At 38.7% G+C, this 9,321-nt stretch overlaps 1 pseudogene; it reads right to left on the reverse strand.

Moving 5' to 3' along the window:
* Positions 1–1,228: 1,228 nt before the first annotated feature.
* On the reverse strand, positions 1,229–2,455 carry LOC112651640 (rhomboid domain-containing protein 3-like; annotated as a pseudogene).
* Positions 2,456–9,321: the final 6,866 nt, after the last annotated feature.

Here is a 9,321-nt window from a genome sequence, read left to right on the forward strand (position 1 = left end):
TTTGGAGCTATGCAAAGAAAGCTAAGAAAGTGCAATAAACTCTACTTTCTTACCCAGATTTTTAAGACTAATCCTAACTCATTTATAAATTGCCCCAAAATACATCCCATGCCACTCTTTTTTTAAGTGGGCTCTTTATCTTTGGTACTGATTTATTGGTTCTCTTTTAATACTAAGGATATTAACTCTTTATAGATGATACACTGTACATATTTTCTCCTAATCTGAATTTTGTTTTTATTTTGTGGTTCTTTCATCATGTATAAAATTTCTTTAAAATTTTATATAGTAAAAAATGTCAGTTGTTTTCTGTATTTCTAAAGTCCTTTTCTATCCCTAAAACAATTTGTAAATTCTTCTATAGCTTTTACACAATTTATAGTTTTATCTTTAGAATTCTAATCAATTTGGAATTTGTCATTTAATATGATGTGTGTGATAAGGACCTAAATATACCTATCAAAATGGATAACACATTAGCCTCTAATTTGTTAGATTATCTTTCTCTCCTTCACTAATCTGAAATATCATATATATTCTCATGTACAAGTGTGTCTCCTTTTGTTTCTCTATTCTTCTTCATTAAACTATTTGCTTTTTCCTCTACTAATATCACACTTTTTTTTTCCAAAAATGGTTCTTTAGTTTTCCTTGAACTATTTTTTGTTTAGTTTTGTTTTGCCAAAATTAACCAGAGTCTGGTTTATCCTGTTGTTTGAAATTAAGTACCATGATTATTACATACAAATGTGGGCCAAATGTGATAAAACAAGAACTTAAATGAAAGAAATAATATTGGAAAGGGAAAAAAAATCATAAGTAGTTGCAATTTGTGTGATTTTCTACATAGAAAATCCTGGAAAGTCAATTAAAAAAAACTATTAAAAGAAAAAAATATTTTAGTAAAGTGACCAATTTTATGATAATATATATGTGATTTATTTATTTTCTTTCTTTCTCTTTCTTTCTTTCTTTCTTTCTTTCTTTCTTTCTTTCTTTCTTTCTTTTCTTTCTTCTTTCTTTCTCTTTCTTTCTTTCTTCCTTCCTTCCTTCCTTTCTTTCTTTCTTTCTTTCTTTCTTTCTTTCTTTCTTTCTTTCTTTCTTTTTTTCTTTCTTTCTTCTTTCTTCTTTTTCTTCTTTCTTTTTTAAAGCAAACTGGTTTTTATTCTAAACAGTATGAGGGTCTGGTGTGTGGAGGAGAGGGCTCTGCTGTACCACACTGTGACTTTTAGCAGTCAGAGCTGGGGCTCAGATGGACCACCCGCCACCGGCCAAGCCTCCTGTCCCCTGTGGGCCTGCTTGGTGAGGAGGAAGGCCTTGGGGGCCGGTGGGGTGGGGTGCCCCTCCCCTGAGGCACCAGGGTCCCCGTGCCCCACTGCTTCAGCCAGCAGTGACACAGCACCCTCCATGGGGCCTGTGGCTGCCAATGCCATTGCCTGCTCTGTAGGGAAACCCATGTGCTCCGGCTGCTGCAGCCACTGGGAGGAGCCAGTGGGCTTAGGCAGCCCTCGTGGCTCTCAGGACTCTGTGCTCTGTGCTGGCCCCTCACGAGTGAGGCCTGGATCCCTTCCTGCGGCATCTACTCATCTAGGGCTGCCCACAGTAGAGTCCCTTCAGAGAAGCTGGGCCCAGCAGAGGCCAGGCTCCCTCTGAGGAGCCCTCCCAGGTCTGTTACATGGGCCCTAGGCCTGGCAGGAACAGGTTGAGCCTTCGCTCTGGTACCAGAGGCCATGTAAGGAGGTCCAGAGGCAAGAGGCTGCACCCAACAGGATGGGTGACAGGTAGCTCGGGCCAGATCACCAGAGGTAGGACAGAGTCTGTGTGGCCAGCATCCTGCCAGGGCCCTGCACAAGATGCCCTCCTGCAGTGCTTGCAGCCTCAGCTCAGGGAGCTCCAACCACTGGAAGGCCCTGGCTGCAGAGGCCAGGCCAACAAGAGGCTTCAGAGTAGCTGCAGGAAGGATGGCTTGGAGCTGAGCGGTGGTGTCAAGTCAAGCAGCAGCTATGGCAGCAGCCACAGTGGCAGTACCCCCTTGGAATGTGTAGGTGGTAATGTTGCCCTGCCAGCATGGCCTGGTGGACAGGCATGTAGCCATAGCCACCAGCTGCACTGGATACCTTGAGGCCTGCCAGCAGCACACCTATTAGCCCAGCAGCCAGGGGGAGCAGGGCAGGGGCATGCAGGAGCCTCAGTGTGCCCAGGTAGCACTGCTGCCACCAGCCTAGTGGGGGCAGGAACAGCAGGCTCAGGAGCAGGCCAGGTCTGGCCGTGTACCCCAGGGCCTGGGCCAGCAGCCAGTGAGCCTGCCAAGGGTCCAGCAGCAGCTCTGGGGCCAGGGTAAGACGAGGGCCACCCCCACCAGCCACAGGTTGCTCAGCAGCAGCGTCAGGATGGAGGAGGCAAGAGGTAGCGCTGGGGACAGTAGAGGGTGTGTGTGGGGGGGATGCTCTGGCATGCAGAGAGTGGCTGAAGGTGTCAGGGGTGGTGTTGGGGCTGTGTGTTTACTGGGAAGCCCAGAGGACAGAATGAGAACACAAGGATGGGGAAGATTCTTTCTGAGTTATGGAGAGTTGGGGGGGGGTGTCCCATTTTTTTTTAATTTATAGAAATAACAAAATACAAACATTGATTTTAAAATACCTTTAACAAAGACAAAAACAGAAACAAAACAATGCTTGAATTATATACTCATGAATATATTTATTTATTTTAAAGATTTCTTTATTCATTTTAGAGACAGAGGAAGAGTGTGCACATGTTCACATGCCTGTGAATGGGGCGAGGGGCAGTGGGAGAGTGAGTGAATCCTCCAACAGGCTCCCCACTGAGCATGCTGCTGGATGTGGGGCTCCATTCCATGACCCTGAGATCTTGACCTGGCTGAAATCAAGACTTGACGTTTAACCAACTGAGACATCCAGGCATCCCTTTATGAGTATATAACTTCTCAGGACTCAATAAAATGAGGGTAACAAAATGGAGGGGACTCAGTATTGCAAAGATGTCAATCCTCCCCAAATCAATCTATAAATTTAATATATAAATAGAAGCAATTTCTATTTAAATTCCACTTAAAAAAAAGCCCACAAGTTTTCTTTTCTTTTACTTTATTTATTTATTTATTTATTTATTCATTCATTCATTCATTCATTCATTCATGAGAGACACAGAGAAAGGCAGAGACATAGGCAGAGGGAGAAGCAGGCTTCTTGCAGGGGGATCCCAACGTGGGACTTGATCCCAGGAACCCAGGATCATGCCCTGAGCCAAAGGCAGATGCTCAACCACTGAGCCACCCAAGTGTCCCTAAATTCCACTTTTAAAAGTAATTGATCAGGGTTGCCTGGGTGGCTCAGTCAGTTAAGCATCTGCCTTCAGTTTAGGTCATGATCCCAGGGCCCTGGGATTGAGCCTCAAGTTGGGCTCCCTGCTCAATGGGGAGTCTGTTTCTCTCTCTCCCTCTGCCCCTCCCCCTACTCGTGCTCTCTCAAATAAATAAATAAAATTTTTAAAAAAGCAACTGATCATGAGAGATTGATTAAAAAGTATCTGTAAAGTACAAAAGCTTTTAGTAAGCTAGGAATAAAGTAAACTTCCTTTGTATAATTATGAGTATCTATCAAAAATTGTATTTTCCAGTGTATATGACCAGCCCCAAGGTCCCCAAAAACATTTAAGATAATCTTCAAGTGGGGGTGCCTGGCTGACTTGGTTGGTGGAGAATGTGACTCTTAATCTTGGGGTTGTAAATAGGAGCCCCATGTTGGGCATAAAAATTACTTAAAAATAAGATCTTAAAAAAAAATACTCCTCAAGTGAAGTTCAAAGTTAGAAAAATCCCATATGTGTGCTCAGAGCAAGTAAAATAAACTTTTAATCCCCACAGCTTGAACAAGAATAAACAACAAAGACCTCTAATACCCAGGGAAAAGATTTCTTATGGAAAGAGAAACCAACAAAAATTATATTTAACAGCAGAATACTATAGGATTTCTAAATAAAGTAAGAAAATAAATTACACTTCTATTGCTTTTTACAGATTTTTTTGATGAGTATCATATATTTTTTGTAATTTTTTCTCATCCTAGGATCTTCCTTCCTTTTCCCATATTTCCCTTTTCAATTTAATTTACTCTCTTTATTTTGAGGACTTTTTTCAGTAGCTTGCTGAGCAAAAGTATGAAAGGGAGATAATTTTTTTTGAGATAGCTCATACTTTAACATGTTTTTATTCCATCCTCATATTTAGTTGACATTTCAGCAGGGCCTACAACACTTCCAACACTAGGTTGGAAACATTTCCCTTCGTAATTTTGGAGATGTTTCTCTTCTATTAAGAATATCAAACCCATTCTATTTTTTGAGCAGTTCCATATCCCCTTCTATACATTTTTCTCCTTATCCAGTATTCTGAAATTTCACAGTGATGTGCTTTGATGAGTCTATTTTCATTCAACTGGGAATTTGCTGGAAACTTTCAGCTTGCATTTCTTCAGTTTTGGTTAATTTTTCAACTATTTAATTGTTGATTTCCTCCATTTTCTCTGTTCTAGCTATTATTTGGATGCTGGGCCTCCTGGACTAACTATGTAATATTATTTTTTTTTCTCTTCTTATAGCCATCTCTTTGTCCTTCTGCTTTACTTTCTGTGAGATTTTCCTCAACTTTATTTTCCCAAACTTTTTTCATTTATTTTATCATGTTTTAAGATATGATCTTTTTCCCCTTAAATGTTCTTTCTCATAATAGCTTGTTCTTTTTTTCATAGATGTAATATCATCTTTTAATCTGGAAAATTTTTATGATAATTTTCTGTTGAGATTTCCTGTCTCTGTATACTTTTCACTGGTAAGTCATGTTTCTTCTGTTTTGGTTTCTCTTTCCATATTAAATCTTTTTCTTGGGTGTTTGGTAATCTTTTGTTATTCTTGTTCAAGATTGTAGGGATTAAAAGCTTATTTTAATCATTCTGAGGAAATACGTGGGACTTTTCTGACTTTGAACCTCACTTGAAGATCATCTTAAATGCTTTTGGGGGCCCTTGGGTTGGTCATATACACCTGAAAATATTCTTTCAATCTCCTATCTGGAAAGTAAAGGTAACAGCCAATTAGTAAAAAGATAAAGACTTCCAATTATGGATTTAATAAGTCATGGGAATAAAAGTTATAGCATAAGGAATATAGTCAATGGAATTATAACAGCTTTATATGGTGACAGATGGGAGCTACACTTATGAGCACGGCTTACTGTAGAGAGTGGTGAAATCACTATGTTGTACACCTGAAACTAATGTAATATTGTGTGTCAATTATAGTCAAATTAAAAAAAATAGAAAGAAAAGGAAAAAAGAAGGTTCTTAGCATCCAGCATTCAGTGTGTGGGAGCACTGATCTTCTTATTTTTAGTAAAGGACCTATGCAGCCAGCTATAGAGGCAGAACCAACTTGTAAAGGCACACTGAGTCTTAATGAGGGCTGTACACATCGTTTAATTCTCTCCAGTAGTCATCCAAAAATTAGTAATTTTTGAACAATGGGCCTGCATTTTAGTTTTGCTCTGGGCCCCACAAATTAAGTGTCCAGTTCTGAGTGCCCACACCCTCAAGTCTGCAGATCCAAGACTAAAGACCCTTAGTTGTATTCTCTTTAGTTTCTTTTGAGGGTGAGAGAGGGGCCTTTTCCAACAGCATATAATTCAGGTGGGGATCTCTTTCTAAATTAAACTTCACACAATTCCCTTTATTGTAACACTGCTTTTTACCCTTCCTTCCTCTCCCTCAAAAAGTAGCTTGCCTAAATCTAGCTTTGCATGGGCACCAAGTTCAGAGCATGTGGGCAGCTGATTTTCCTCTACCAGTCCTGTATATGTTGACCACAAAATCCACCAAAAAGGCTCTTTATGAAGAGTGGGGCAGGGTCTTTCTCCTGAATGCTAAACCTACATTGTGTGTCCAGGATAATAGTCTGGCACTAGCATGCCTCTCTATGGTATTGCGGTATATAAGGGGAAGTATTGGCCAAATTGTGCCTTTCTTTCCGGTGATCACATCCATTATGACTTTTGCCAATAAAATTTGTTCCTCAATCCATTTGAATGACTTGGTAGCATTCATTCCGAGCTCCAGTGCACAATAAGGCACAGCTCCAAATTGGATGCATTTTGCACAAAACTACCTCAAGAAAAAAATATCACTATTGTGTAATTTATAATAATAGTAGCAATAACAACAAAAATCACTACAACAAACATCCATATATTTTGTGGTTTGCAATACTGCCAAAATATTTATTTTTATCTTTACAACATTGGCAGATATGTACTATTTCCCTGTTTTGTAAGAAAGGAAACTGAACTTTGGAGTGGTGATTATTTCTAAATTCACAAAAAGATTAAGTGGTAGTGCTTTGGCTCAAAACCACTGCCTTCAAATACCCTTTTAATCCATGTGAATCAGCAAGGCTGTCCCACCCACACACAGAAGTTTTTCTTTCTTTCTTTCTTTCTTTCTTTCTTTCTTTCTTTCTTTCTTTCTTTCTTTCTTTCTTTCTTTCTTTCTTTCTTTCTTTCTGGTTTTTCTTTTTCATGTACTATCTCCATTTTTCCTACTTTTCTACATTGAAAAGAGCTACATACACCTTCTGCCCTTCCCTTTTGGTCAGAAGTTCTTTAACAAAACAAACCTATGTTTATTAGCTAAACACTCTCCTTAACAACCATTAATTTTCCAGAATAAATATAAAGCTGCTTTGTATCAGAACCTAAACCCAGAGTTACTGCTTATTGATTTTGTTCATCTTCAGAAAGACATTTAGAGACCATCTAACATGTTGTTAATTCTAAAATAGAATATGCTTTCTCTGCAACAGTTTAATGGAAAAAAAAATGACATCACTACAAATGGTCAAATATCTGGTCGTAGAGATGAATTACTTTTATCTAACTTTTAATTCTTATTTTTTAAAAATTTAAAGAAAAAATTACAATGTCACAGGAAATAATATATTGGTTCTATTCTGAGATAAAAGTCTGTGCATAAAGTCAAATATTCAGATAGAAATGGAAACTTTTAAATCATTTATAGTGAAAAATGTTCTCCCTCACCATCTCACCCCCAACATTGTAAATGTTGAGATAAAATTTTAGGGATCAGGGCTTTGACATCTTGATTTGGCCTTCCTCAAATTGCTTCATCTCTAAAATGTGAACATGAGCTGGATCTCTTAAGATTCAGTCTAGTATGAAATCTTTACTTCCACGGATCCCTGGGTGGCTCAGTGATTGAGCATCTACCTTTGGCTTAGGTCATGATCCCAGGGTCCTGGGATTGAGTCCTGTGTCAGGTTCCCCTCAGTGAGCCTACTTCTCCCTTTGCCTATGTCTCTGCCTCCCTCTTTGTGTCTCTCATGAATAAATAAATAAAATCTTTAAAAAATAAATAAAGTGGGATCCCTGGGTGGCGCAGCAGTTTGGCGCCTGCCTTTGGCCCAGGGAGCAATCCTGGAGACCCGGGATCGAATCCCATGTCAGGCTCCTGGTGCATGGAGCCTGCTTCTCCCTCTGCCTATGTCTCTGCCTCTCTCTCTCTCTGTGTGACTATCATAAATAAATAAAAATTTAAAAATAAATAAATTCTTTACTCCCATTAGGCATATATTCAGCTTATTTGGCATATTCAGATTATTTAATTTTCCTTCTTATTCATGTGTTTGGTTAGCCACTCCTCCCTATAATCCTAACTAAACATTGTCACTTCTTTGAGGTAGCTTGAAATATGAGAAACAGGAATATTAAGCAAATAATAAACAATTTAAATGACTGGTTAGCTTATTTCAAAAATCAGAAATGATATAAAATTCTAAAATAAAAGACGGCTGAAAATGACAGGAAGATAATTCATAATTATTACCACTAATTTACATAATAATTTTACATTTCTAGAGAGTAACATAACATGTTAATGTTAATTTATATTAACATAAATTTCAAACGTAAAAAAGAGAAAGCAAAAAAATATATAAGATGCCTTTATTTTTTTCTTGAAGCAATGAAGGCTTCTCTAGGTAGACAAAAACAAAAGTCATTTTTTGAAAGGACTGGTTAATTTGACTATATAACAGATAATTTTTAGTGATAATGTTCCAAGACAAAAGGCATACTGGGAAAAATTATTACCAAAAACTAAATAGTGACAAATGATGGAAGCAAGTTTGGATTCTCCTGACCTCTCTCCTTGGCCTTCAGATGGCTGCCCTCTCTTTGTGTCCTCACATGACCTTTTCTGTGTGTGCGTGTGTGTATGCATGTGTAGATGTGTGTGTGCACTCTTCCTTTGGTGTCTCTTCCTCTTTTTTTTTTTTTTTTTTTTTAATGTAGTCTCTATGCCCAGAGTGGAGCCCAACACGGAGCTTGAACTCATGACCCTGAGATTAAGACCAGGCTGAGATCAAGAGTTGAACTCTTAGCCAACTGAGACATCCAGGTGCCCCTTTTCTTCTTATTATAAGGATTAGTCATATTAGATTCTGGGCCTACCCATATGACCTCATTTAACCTTAATCATCTCTTTAAAGGCTTATCTCCAAATACAGTCATAATCTAAGCTACTGAAGGATAGAGCTTCAACATAAGAATTTGGTATGGGGCAGGGGCTGGATACAATTCAGTCCATTATACCTTTGTTCTGGCAATGGAATCCTTTTCTTTTCCCATCAATCTACTTCTCGTGCCAACTGACAATAGAGTATCAGGATCTGGTCTTTGATTCTTCACCTTTATGTTGGGATGCCCAGAGAGTTGATTCAGTCACAGTGCTAGTTGAGTCACACAGCAAAAAGTCTGTATACTTTTAAGCCATTTCTAACTGGGTGGCTAGCAATAACTTGTCTCTATGCCAAAGGGACTGCTAAACACAAAACTATATTATAATAAATCCCTGTGAAATGTATCCTTAACTCAACTTCCTCTTAACAGGATCTCAAAAACATTCACAGCATGCCATCTGACATGTGGGAAAGTGAGATGCAAGAGCAGTTGGAGTAGAAATAAATGGTCATATTAAATAATTCCAGTTAAAATGTTTACTTTAGCAAATTTTGCAAAAACATATGTTAAATGAACATACTACTAGTTCCTGTCCCAGAGCCTTAGAATGTGCATCTGTACAAGCCAGGGATCCAACTTCCCCTTCTAATGAGCCAGGCCTCTTTCTGGGTTGAATGGGGTATCTACATTTGAAAGGAGTACAGAGTATTATTAAACTGGGGAGCATCTGCTTTTGTTTCAAATAATAAGTATAAAGAAAGGTTGTCTGTCGGAGT

This window comes from Canis lupus, chromosome 4 (assembly GCF_003254725.2).
Source record: "Canis lupus dingo isolate Sandy chromosome 4, ASM325472v2, whole genome shotgun sequence".
Taxonomy (NCBI): domain Eukaryota; kingdom Metazoa; phylum Chordata; class Mammalia; order Carnivora; family Canidae; genus Canis; species Canis lupus.